This window comes from Megascapheus bottae, chromosome 2, assembly GCF_031878675.1.
Source record: "Megascapheus bottae isolate mThoBot1 chromosome 2, mThoBot2.hap1, whole genome shotgun sequence".
Classification (NCBI taxonomy): Eukaryota; Metazoa; Chordata; class Mammalia; order Rodentia; family Geomyidae; genus Megascapheus; species Megascapheus bottae.
In genome coordinates, this window is record NC_143510.1 from 35,675,091 (window position 1) to 35,687,877 (window position 12,787).

The 12,787-nt window shown below is 41.8% G+C and overlaps 1 protein-coding gene across 1 annotated transcript in view; it reads right to left on the reverse strand.

The window, feature by feature from the left end:
• Frmd4b (FERM domain containing 4B) overlaps positions 1 to 12,787 on the reverse strand; it is a 132,308-nt gene that overhangs the window by 65,491 nt on the left and 54,030 nt on the right. The window lies entirely within an intron of this gene.

Here is a 12,787-nt window from a genome sequence, read left to right on the forward strand (position 1 = left end):
GTACCAAGGAATCAAATCAGAGCTTTGCGCATGCTGGGTGAGCACTCTACCACTAGGCTATGCTCCCTATCCAGAATGATTTTTTTCCTCAGTTGACTCTACTCTAAACACAATCTCTGTTTTTTTTTAGGGGGGGGGAAGGGGCAAGTGATAGAAGCTGGTCCAAAGACTTTCCCTCAAATTGTTCCATATTAGAACTAAGGGAAAGATGTGTCTATGGTCTTTGGCAACAACGTTGGGAGGATGTGACCCAGAGGGGATCAATGACCACAGAAAGAGCCTTCTTGTCACCGTTAGTCATTTGATTCAACTACTGAGTGGGACCAGATTTCACAGTCTGGTTAAAATTCCCCAAGTGGCAAGACTGACAAGGTGGCTATTGCTTAGGATCATATGGATTTATCACAAAGTCAGAAAACAGTGCAACCCACAGATGCTGTAAAGACACAAATGAATGAGAGTATGAAGTCTCCTGGAGTTTCCCTAAGGACACGCCTACAGTAGGGAGGAATCTGCCACTGCAGAGAAGAGTGAGCTGCTTTGTCTAGCAGACAGGCTGGGACGGCCGTGAGAGCCAGGAGATACCATTGTTCAATATCTATTACAGGTAATGCCATGTAGGCAATAGAAACCATCTTCTCTGTGCTAGTTCCTATTTTCTAGAGATTACTACTATACCCTGACATGTCAGGTCATAGCATCTGGGTACATGAGTCAATACTCTCCCAGCCCCACTTTTGTTCCAAACTGGTTGTCCCATGTAGTATTTTAGTGTGATATTCTCAGGGCTCAATTATTTCTGCTAGACCAAGATTTTCAACTTCAGAGCACAAGGTATTTTGAATTAGACAATTCTTTGCTATGGGTGAACATCCTGTATATCACAGGAAGCTAGGCACAATCTCTGGTCTATTTATTATGTGGCAGTGGTCACCTCTCCTTGGCTGTGACAAACCTGTGTGAGTAGTCACAGTGCCCCCTTGACTTTGGCCATAAAGGAAGGCTGAATGCTTTCTTTTCTAGGAGCCATGTTTTATTCTGATGTTGCTCTTAGTAGCACCTGGCTGCTTTAACTTGATTATTCCTCACTTAAAAATAACCCCAAGCTGACACGGTGGCTCACACCTATAATCCTAGCTACTCAAGAGGCTGAAATCTGAGGATCAAGGTTCAAAGCCAGCACAGGGCTCTAAAAAGTCTGTAAGACTCTTATCTCTAATTAATCACCAGAAAACCCAGAAGTGGTACTGTGGCTCAAGGGGTAGGGCAGTAGCCTTGAGCTGAAGAGCTCAGGGACAGTGCCCAGGCCCAGAGTTTAAAGACCGACAACAGACAAAAAAAAAAAAAAGAAGGAATGCTTCTAGTGTTCCTTGGTTCACTATATACTCTATTTGCCTTGATTTTTCAACGCAAGAGTAAGAAATTCCTGTTTCTTGATAGATGATAATCGAGGCCCGTCTTCACTCTATAAGAATAGTAACCACAGTACCTAAACAGAAACTCTACAGGTGTGCGGTGTCAGAAAGTCATTTGCATCTCTGCCTGCATTCTCTGCTATACTTTTAAGAGGAAAGTCATAATCATATCTGTCCTACATTTGTTATGTACTTCCAGGGATGAAGAGAAAATGACACATGAAGATGCTTTGGAACAATGAGTAGCTGTACAAGGATATCAAACAAGTGTGGTACTTAGTGGGTGTGTGTCAGAGTTTCAAAGACATAAGCATAATAACCAAGCATCTGGGCAAACAGCTTCTCAGAAACTTGATCACAATCAGATAGGTGTTGGGAGAGAAAGAGAAAGTACAAGCGAGAGCATTTGTAGTATCTGCATAAATGCTTGGATTGGGAGAATAACACAGGTGAATATATGCATATAGAAATGAGAAAAAAAGGGGAACTTAACCAGAACATATACCCTTTGGTTCAGCCCATCCATGTTTGTGTCATGTGCCTTATTTTTAGGCAGCTAGAGGATGTGAATTATTATTATTATTTTTTGCCACTCCTGGGCTTGAGCTCAGGGCCTGAGCCCTGTCCTTGGACTTTCTCAAGGCTAAAGCTCTACCACTTGAGCCTCAGCACCACTTCTGGTTTTTTTTCTACGCATATGGTACCAAGGAATCGAACCCGGGTCTTTGTGCATGCTAAGCAAGCACTCTACCACTAGGCCAAACTCCTGGCCCAGGATGTGAAATTTTTTTATATATTTTTATTGTAATTAATAGAAGGGTTACATGATATTTGCCAGATAACTGGTGCATTAATTTCCATACATTAATACCCTTTCACATGTCTTGGTCCCCATTTCCCTTTCCCCCTCCCCCACCCCTCATCTTGTTTTCCCCCGTTCCCTATCCAATAGGATGTGAAATTTTTAAAATGGAATTCCAACTAATTTAAGACAGAACCAAATCTGAGTTTCTAGATACATTCTTCCCTCAAAGGAAAAATGGCTGACTTCAAAACTGTGGCCACAAAAGTACAAAGAGAGCCTGGACTTGTCTTCCTCCATCATAAAATGAAGCATTTAAAAGTGACGAGGGGGCCGGGAGCATGGCCTAGTGGTAGAGTGCTTGCTTAGCATGCATGAAGCCCCAGGTTCGATTCCTCAGTACCACATACATTAAAAAAAGCCAGAAGTGATGCTGTAGCTCAGGCCCACAAGGCTAGCTGTGAATGCTAGCCTTGAGGGGAATGTCCAAGGACAGTGCTCAGACCCTGAGTCCAAGACCCATGACTGGCAAAAAAAAACAAAAAAAAAAAAGTGATGAGGAAAGATGGGTGCCAGTGGCTCAGTAAGCAAGAGTTTCAGACCTGAGTTCAAATTCCAGTAATGCTACAACAAAACAACCAAACCCTAACAAAAAATGAACCAAGACAATAAAAACAACAAAAGTGATAGGGATAAGCCAAAGTGGATGCAATTTGATCACCAAAATGAATGACAGAGGACAAGTTAAGCGTCACACAAAACATATGGATACCGTACTCTACTTCTGAGACCCCCTGAGTGGGTCAAGATGCCATCTATGGAGCCATCCTGCAGTGAGGACAGAAGTAAACCACTGATTCTCAAACTTTAGTGGGGTACAGTGCCAGTGTTGAATAATAAAGTCTAGGGGACAGTGCCCAGGCCCTGAGTTCAAGTACCAGTACGGACACCGAAACAACAAGATATAAATAAAAACAAACAAATGAAAAGCCTTTTGATGAGAATGTCCTACAAGTGACACATCATCAGAACTCCAGTCCTCCTTTTCTCAACTCTACTTCCAGTTCTTCCCGCATCTGAGGTATTGAGGCTTTGTGTTTCCCCAGGAGGAAGAAATGGTCACACGGTCAAATGTCAGGGCTTAGCTCTTCTATTGTGCCAATAGCTGAGCCTTCTTTATAAACTCTTGTGCCAACACATTTTCAAAGCAAAAAGAGAGAATGTTTATGAGGCTGCCCTAGAAATTAGAGGTGTGGTGATCTACAGTCAAATTGTTATGCCATGCAAGAGAGGGAGGGATCCCAAATAGGTCAGCCTTGCTAATAAGCTTGGAGGTTCCTGGGTGCTCTCATCTGATACACATGAGGGCGACAAGTGGAGAAGAGACAAAACCCATTATTAAACAAACACTTAGAACCCAGCTCTGCGCTTCTGTACTCATCCTTGCACATTATAAGATTACATACCCAGCAGACTTTAATTACAGTGTTCTAATTGCTTAAATGCACACTGGCACCAATTTACAAGTACAATTTCAATTTGTAGCAGCAGCAGCAGTGCATTCTGATGGAAAAAGTCATTTAAAAAAAAAGGAAAGAGGGCCGGGAGTTTGGCCTAGTGGTTAAAGTGCTTGCCTAGCATGCATGAAGACCCGGGTTCGATTCCTCGGTACCACATACATAGAAAAAAGCTGGAAGTGGTGCTGAGGCTCAAGTGGTAGAGCTCTAGCCTTGAGAAAGTCCAAGGACAGTGCTCAGGCCCTGAGCTCAAGCCCAGGACTGGCAAAAAAAAAAAAAAAAAAAAAAAAAAAAGGAAAGAAAAAGGGGCTGGGAGTTTGGCCTAGTGGTAGAGTGCTGGCCTACCATGCTCGAAGACCAGGGTTCAATTCCTTGGTACCACATACATAGAAAAGCCACAAGTGGTGCTGTGGCGCAAGTGGTAGAGCTATAGCCTTGAGGGAAAAACCCAAGGACAGTGCTCAAGCCGAGTTCAAGCCCTAGGAGTGGCAAACAAACAAACAAACGAAGGGGGAAAAGTACAAGATGCTCACAAAATAATCAAGGATGATTAGAGGGAGAAGAGGATGAAAGAAGAAGCCCTTGGAGTAAAGAAGTCTCACTCAGGTTAGTCTGCTACCTGTACCTTCAACATAAAAATGTAGAGATACTTTGATTTTCTGGATTATTATCTGATGAAGCCTCGTACTTACTAATTTTTTTTTCTAGTAGTACATACCAGGATAAAACTTTTTACTAGCATCTTCCTTTGTGTTGTCAATGTAATTAGTATGCTTAAGAATTTCTAACAGACACAATTTGGTAGATGGCTATAAAACATATAGACATGGAGAGATAGGATGTAAATAAGTCTTAAAGACAGCAGTCAATTAAAAGCAAGAAGCATTTCATGGGACTGGATTTCTAATAAACAGGAAAAACAAAAACAAAAACCTTTCATCTACTGACAATCCAAAGTCCTAGATTTAAATCTTCTCTCCTTTCTAGGACTTATCATAGTATTTCTTTTTTTTTTTTTTTTTTGCCAGTCCTGGGTTTGGGCTCAGGGCTTGAGCACTGTCCTTGGATTTTCTCAAGGCTAGCACTCTACCACTTGAGCCTCAGCACCACTTCCGGCTTTTTTCTATGTATGTGGTACTGAGGAATCGAACCCGGGTCTTCATGCATGCTAGGCAAGCACTTTAACCACTAGGCCAAACTCCCGGCCCTCATAGTATTTCTTTATGAGTTTATTTCTGAACCACAATTTAGCTGTAAAAGCACGTATATAGCTCATTTCTCATAGGCTCACTTATCTAGCTCATTTCTCTTAACATACCAGAAAAACATGAAAACCATTAAATATTTTAGGAGGATTCATATTAGATCACACTACCATGAAATACAAGCCTTTCAACTGGGTTTTTAGAAGCTTTGTCAAGGTAGTCAACAAATATTTAAAGTCTGTTCCTGCTGGTGATACACTAGTAAGCAAATAATTCAGACTTTGTAAATGCACCCTAGCTAAGGCAACTAGAGGGTATTTTTCTTCTTCTACTGTATGATTGGCTTCTTTCACATTGTTGGGCTTCAGGGTTTTATCTATTTCCTTTTGCACAACTCAGGGAAGTGATAAAGACAAATGACCCTGCACAGATGAAAAGGCCCTGAGGAGACAGGGTTCAAGATGGCGTGTGTCAGAAGCTATTATTCTGGAAACTTCTGTTCCCACAAGTGTACAAAGTAGTGTGTATCTGAATGCTTACCACTGAACAAATACAGTTTCAATGTCAGGAAAACATAAAGGGGAAAACCACATGAAACAAGAAAAGGTGAGATCTTTATGACAAAACTTTGAACAGCCCTTGCAAATAGAGTATTAGATTTCTTTGTTCCTTGTAGACTGGCTAGTCTTTAAACCAACTCTGATGTTTCATTTAGTGACTTCACATGGTAAATACAGGTCTCTGGATGACTGGTTATTATTGGCCTTCAGGATTAACTAGATTTCTTGCCCATCATCCCTCTGTTCTGGAGGCACTCAAAAGCTGAAGTCTTCTTTTCTTGGAATGCTAAGGAAAATGGTTTGAATCTAAGAGCAGAGAAGACTATCAGCCTATTTTCTTGTAGCTGATTTTCACAGTGACTCTTTTGAATGTCTCCAAAAGATACTGCTAGTGAGTAAATCAGCAAAGGGTATGGCAAACATGGTGAGATGCCAGCACCTTACAAGCTGGTCATGCAATTTCAAAATTATATTTAGATAAGTTCCATGTATTAAATTTCAAGGTTGAAAGTACAATAGCAACCCTGGAAAATTGAATTGAGGACCAGTAGCTCAATCTTCAGTAGTAAAATCAAAATAAGATTGAAAGCCAAACATGATTCATTTTATCGTTGTTTCTCAGAATTGATTTTCAGTTTGCTTGATTCTTTTCACATGCTCATTGTACAAAATTTGATCCGTTTAGTTGCTAGTGTAAACTACATTTATTTTGTTCACTTGACAAATAGTTACCAAAGGGCCAAATTGTGATGCCAGGCTCCAGGCCAGCAAGAGAGAAATAAAGAAGAACCCTAATCTCAGGAGTTAATCAAGAAAGCAGGGCACAGAACAGTACTCACTAGAACCATTGTCACTGAGCAGGCGCTTCAGTTAGTGGGCTGAAACACTTCCACACTACATTCGCCTGACTTATTCCAGTAGGTTTTTATAATTGGGCCCTTATGTTATTAGTTTCTATTGCTAAAGGATGTAGAGGCATGGGGTAAGCATGGATAATACAGGGGAGGTACCACTGAGTTCTGAGGTATGAGCAGATGTGTAAGAAGGAAAGGAAAGGACAGGGTGTATTGGGTACAGACATTCCCTCCTAAGGGGTCATTGTCCAGGGATTCTTGTGCCCACAGTCAAGTGTAAAAGTCTTAAATAGAAAATTCTAGCAATAATGATTAAGCTTTATTTGAATTTATTTTTGTGATACTAGGGCCTCACACTTGCAAAAACAAATGTCACTTTCTACTTGAATACCAATGCCATTCCTTTTTGTGTCCATTTGTTGACTTCTCAAGATAGGGATTCATTTTGTGCCCGGGGCAGTCTGGGTCCTTACATTTCTGCTTTGCTTTGTCATTAGGATGAGGGGGACACAGCCCCACACAGCTCTGGGTTGAGGTGAAGTCTCATGAACTTTTATGCCTAGGCTGGTCTCAAACTATGATCTCTTGACTCTGTACCACTGTGTTGTAGAGCTCCTCTGGCAGACTGCAGAACAGCTGCATGCAGGCAGAGGTATGAAGCTTTGCAAATTTAATTTTTCTTGGTTTTGGATTTTGGGGATTAAACCCGCAGTCTTGCCAGGTACTCGTAGCTCATATCTGTAATCTTAGATACTCAGGCGTCTGAGGGTCTAAGAATTTTTGGTTTGAAGACAGGCAAAGAAGAAAAAAAACACAAAATAAAATGAAACAAAAAACAACCCCCCCCCCCACAAAACCTCAGTAAGACATTTATGTCTAACTAACCAGCACAAAGTAGGAAGTGGAGTTGTGGCTCAAGTGGTAAAGTGCCAGGCTCAGACAAAAACCCAAGCAAGAGCACGAGGCCCCAAGTTCACCTCCTACTACCACCTCAAAAGGAATAAAGAAAGAAACAGCCCTAACAACATTTTTAACAATAGTAATAAAGTTCTATGCCAGGTGTCTGTTAATAGTGGATCTTTTGCCTTTCAAGAAAAATAGAAATTTCCAACTCTTGCTGACTTTTGACAGTGGCTAAGGTGATAAAATATTGTTCGAAGGAAAAATAGCATTATTTTTATTTTTTTCCATGCATGCTTGAAGAGGTAAGGTAAAGTTTAAAGAATATCCTGATTTTTTTTTTCTGATTTGAACAAATCCCAACTTCCTGCTTACCACACTGGAAAAGCAGGAAGGGACACAGCTCAGTGGGAGAAGGCTTCGTTGTTCTGCTTTAGCAAGGCTTTTCCTACATTTGATCTCCAGAACACACACACACACACACACACACACACACACACACACACACACACACACTTTACAAAGCATTACTTAGGGAGTGAAAGCTTTTTCATTAAACTCATTGTTCTCAATAATAGACGTTTCTACCATCCTACGCCTTTCTCTATTTGTTCTGAGTACATTTTATATTCAGAAATAAATAATGAAGTTACAGCAAAATATGCTATGCTCACTGTTCTGTAGCCTGATCTTATTTAAATGGAACACCAGAATTTAGAAAGGTTTTCATTTCATGTGAGGAAGAGCAGCCACCATTCTTTATTATAGCTACACAATATCCCACCACATGAATGAAGCTTAATCTAAATCATTCATTCTAATGTGCGTCTATGCAGTGTCCAATTTCCTATTCCTAGAAACAGAAGTATGAAGGACTTTTTATTTTTATTTTTTAGAAATGTTTTGCAAATCATTTTTATATGGGTCTTTTCATATCTCAATGAATATCCTGCAAGGAATAGATTCATAGATTTGGTGTAATGCTGAGTGAAAAGATGGACTCTTGCATTTGAATGGAAATAACCAAATTGCCCTCCAAAGCTGCGCAAGCTTTTAAACCAGCTTTGAAGCCTCCAGATTCACACGCTTAAATGCAAATGGCATTAAGATTCTAAGGGCATTATGCAATGCTCCTATCGCTCTAACAGTGGTGAGAGTCTGTGCAGGGATGGCAGGCTCTGTCTCTCACCCAGTCTGCTAATGAAAGGGCACACCTAATAAGAAAAGGGGTAAAAGAGAGGCTAAAGCTAAATGTGATCCCTTAGTCTTGCAATAACTCTGTCTTTTAATAGGGTTACTAATGTTTGCTCACTTGTATTTCAACATTTAGTCAAAGTACAAAGAGATGAACACTAAAGATGTGTGTGTGCGTGTGTGTGTGAGAGAGAGAGAGAGAGAGAGAGATTACAAAGTCATAATTCTGTTTGTGAGATTTCTCATACTGCAGAGCAAAGAAAATGTTCTCACCTTCTTCTGTCATTTTAGGAAAGTAGTATTGGGGGAGACTCAGCCTCTGTAAGGTCTTTGGCATCTTTCAGAAATATTATGTCTTAGAATTTGGATGCACTGCCTTTAAAATAATTATTATACATAAACATACAAGTTTAAAAATCCATATGCCAGGATTTTTAGACAGTCAGAAGGTGTGTTAAACATTATAATGATAAGACAAAGTTCTAAGTCGTCTGATGAGTATTTTAGGTAAGCTATAATTATTTGAATAAATGAATAGTTTCTGGAGCCAGAATGCCTAGGTCTTCTGACTTCATTAGTAGGCCATATAACTTTGGCTATGTATATATTAATGTCTTCATTTCCTCATGTGTCCAAGTAGTAATAAATAACAGTATGAGTGGTTGAGAGGGTAGAGTCATAGTGAGGGTAAAATCAGCTGCATTTGTACCTACTACTTACATAGTGAATTCTCAGTAGTAGTCAATTTTCCACACCTATAACAAAATAGTGAAGAGAATCATATAATAATGAGAAAGGGCTTATTTAAGCTCATAGTTTTGGAGATTCTAGTCCATGACTGACTGGGTTTGTATAAGGCAGCACTTCGTGGCAGAGTAAAACTACTCTCCTTATGGCCAGGAAGGAGAAATGGAGTAGGGGAAGAGGGAGAAAAAGAGAAGAGAGAGGAAAAAAGAGAGAGGGAGAGAGGAAGGGGAGGAAGGAAAGAAGGAGAGAAGAAAAGGGAAGGAGGTGTTGAGGGGAGCAAGGAGTGTTAAGGGGAGCAGGGACTGGCGCCATCCGGAATGCCTGAGTTCTCCGCCCCATTGTGGAAGGTCGACAATGATACAGCCCAGCCACCTTTGCCCTTCCAGGGATGGGCGACCTTGACCTTCTCCCCACCCTCCATGAGGAGGGATATCCGCTTGGATGGGGGTGGGCCTGCTTTGTGTGGTGACCTTCCCAATTTGTGCACCAACTCCAACTAAGGTGATAGGTAAATTCAAACTCTGGGCTGTAACCCTATTGGCTACCTGCGTGTGGCCGGAGCTGGCTATGGTCCCTCTGTGTATGTAACTATCCCATTGGCCACCTATGTGGCAGGCTCCACCGCATGGGTTTGGCCCTTAAAAACCCAGCGTGAGCACTGCTCAGGGTCACAGGGTCAGCTCCCGAGTCTGCAGTTTGTCTCTGGCCGGTCAGTTCACCATCTACTTCCCAATAAATTCACCTTTTTCTATGAGACTGTCTCTGTGTGGTGGACTCTGGTGGGACGTGGAGGGATGTGGAATCCCCTCCTCTTGACCCCATAACAGAGGGAAGAAGAGACAGGAGAGAAAGAAAAAGGAGAGAATGCTGGTGTTTCACAATCCCCATTCAAGGACATGCTTTAACACACAGACCTTTGGGAGTCCAGGGAGTTCTGCCATCCTCTGGGATTTCGCGTCTCTGCAGGAGAGGGGGCCTCGGCTGTGCCCTGGTCTCTACCACAGAGCACCTCATGAGACCTACTTGTTTGTTTCCATTTTCTATCTTTTCGCCATTATCAGAATTTTGTACACACCAAAAGGAAGAAGGTGGCCAATATCCATCCTGTGTTCTGATGATGGATTTAAAGAAAAAAACAAAAATGGTGAGGGCTGCCAGGGTGCCTCTAGGTCAGTCTTAGCATTTCCACCTCATCCCCACCTGGCAGAGGTGGTTGTTTGCGAAGGCAAGGTGTGCCCCGTGCACTCTCACTGGGGAAGCCAAACAGGTGCAAGGGCTGGCACTTGAATGACAGCTCAGACAAGAGCCTGGTTCCTCTGAGGAAGGTTGGTCACTAGGGGCAGTTTCTTCTTTTCCTGTAGATTCTGTGTGAGCAAGAGTGCGAATGCCCCCCTTAACTGCCACTGCAGTGGTGCACTGTCCTGTGGTCTGGCCTAGAGAAGCCCTCTGAGGCCTGATGTACAGAAGCACCATGGACTAAGAGCATAGATGAGAACAATGTTTGCACTGCACCCAGGAAGACAGGGAGCCCAAATTCAAGATGCCATGTGCCTCTCCATGGGGCAGACAATTATTATCCACCAAGAGGCAGGGCGTCTGTCAGCTTAGTGGTTAGTGTCCCTAATCCTAGCCACTCAGGTGGTTGAGATCGGAGAATCACAGTTCTACTGCCTAACAGTACAGAAGAAAATAGGAGAGACTCTTATCTCCCACTGATGAGCAAACTGTGGAGAAACAGTGCCTAGGCCTAGGGTTCATGCCTTAATATCAGCACAGAAAGAAAGAAAAGCAGAAAAAAGATGGAGGAGAGGTTATCTGTCTCATAAGAAGAAGTGTATATAGGGGCTATAAGAGGACTTGGACATCTTCTGGAGGTAAAAACGTCTCCTGAGAAATGTGGGAATGTCCCCGTTCAATCTCATATGTAATAGTCATCCTGAATCCAGAGCGCCTACTACCATCAGTGAGTCACCTTATCATCAATAAATCCACCTACATCTTCTACTGCTGAGCTATGTTCTCATAAAACTTATTTACTCCTATGGCCATTGTTGAGATTACACACACACACACACACACACACACACACACACACACACTTTTTTTCATGCCTGGGGCTGGCTTTGAACCACCATCTTCAAATCTCAGCCTCCTGAATAACTAGGATTACAGGCATAAGCCACTGGCATTGGACAGATGGTATTCTTTATATGGAATATCAGTACATCATTAAAATTTCTTCTAAGCATCCCTGAATAATAGCTGCCTACCTCTGTTATCATTTACCTGATTCTCTAGGATCTGTTTGGATTTTCTGTGGACTGCTGTGTGTTGGGTATAGATAAACTATACCCAACCCTGAGTTCCTAGTACTAAATTCAAAATTTATATTAGCAAGCAATGTGTCTCACAACACTGATGTAGGACAAAAGTAATGTTTTGCGAAATTTGCTGGGCAAAAATTCCATTTATTTTTTGTTTTATGCCAGTCCTGAGGCTTGAACTCAGGATACTGTCCCTGAGCTCTTTTGCTCGATTAGTGCTCTACAACTTAAACCACAGCTCTATTTCCAGTTTGTTTGGTTTTTTTTTTTCCTGGTTAGTTGGACTTAATTGGAGCTCTTAGTCGTACTGACTTTCCTCTGCTTCAATCATGGATCATCAGATCTCTGCTTCCTGAGTAGCTAGGAACTACAGGCCGGAGTCCCCAATGCTTCACATAAATTCTTTTGACATAGGCACCAGATGTTTCTGTTTAGAAAGGAGTTCCTCACAATTAACATTCATAAGAAGAACTAAGAGTTAAAAGGCTGGCTTTTCATTGCTTCCTCCAGGCACAGTTTAGGACATAGAGCTCTAAGAGAAATAGTTAAAAATTTGCCTGCTAACTTTCTTTGTATTTGCAACAAAGCAAACACGCAACCAGGAAGCAATTTTATTGGACCATAGCCCACTACAAAGTGAAAAATACCACAGGGAGGTATTGTATTCCTCTTCATAGGAAAACCTACTCTGGTTGAGGAAATGTTTTCCTGACTCAGAAAGTGTTGCAGCTATGTTGGAATATATTCATCCATCGACCCTTTTAGTTCTTAGGGAAACTTGGCTCTCAAAAGAGTGGGCTATAGGGACCAGGACTGTGGTGTAGGGGTAGAGTGCTTGCTTAGTATGCATGAAGCCCTGCGTTTGATTCCCCAGTACCACATAAACAAAAAAAGCCAGAAGTGGTGCTGTGCCTCAAGTGGTAGAGCACTAGCTTTCAGCAAAAGAAGCACAGGGATAGTGCCCAGGCCCTGAGTTCAAGCCCCAGGCAAAAAAAAGAAAAAAACAGTGGACTATAGTGAAGGCATTGGTGTCTAGAACATTTCCTTTCTCCTTAGAGTAAACTGAAGATTCTGTTTCTGCTGTGGCTAAGATGGAGTAGCAGGGATTAGATATCTTTGCTCATAGGAACATCAAAAAACAAAAAACGAACAACTTATAAATATTCAGGACTGTGAACCCCACAATCCCCCCCACTTACTGTTCCAAGAGGGTTCTAGACTGTGGATGGGAAAAGACAGAGAGGATCAAAAAGAAAAGACAAAAATGAA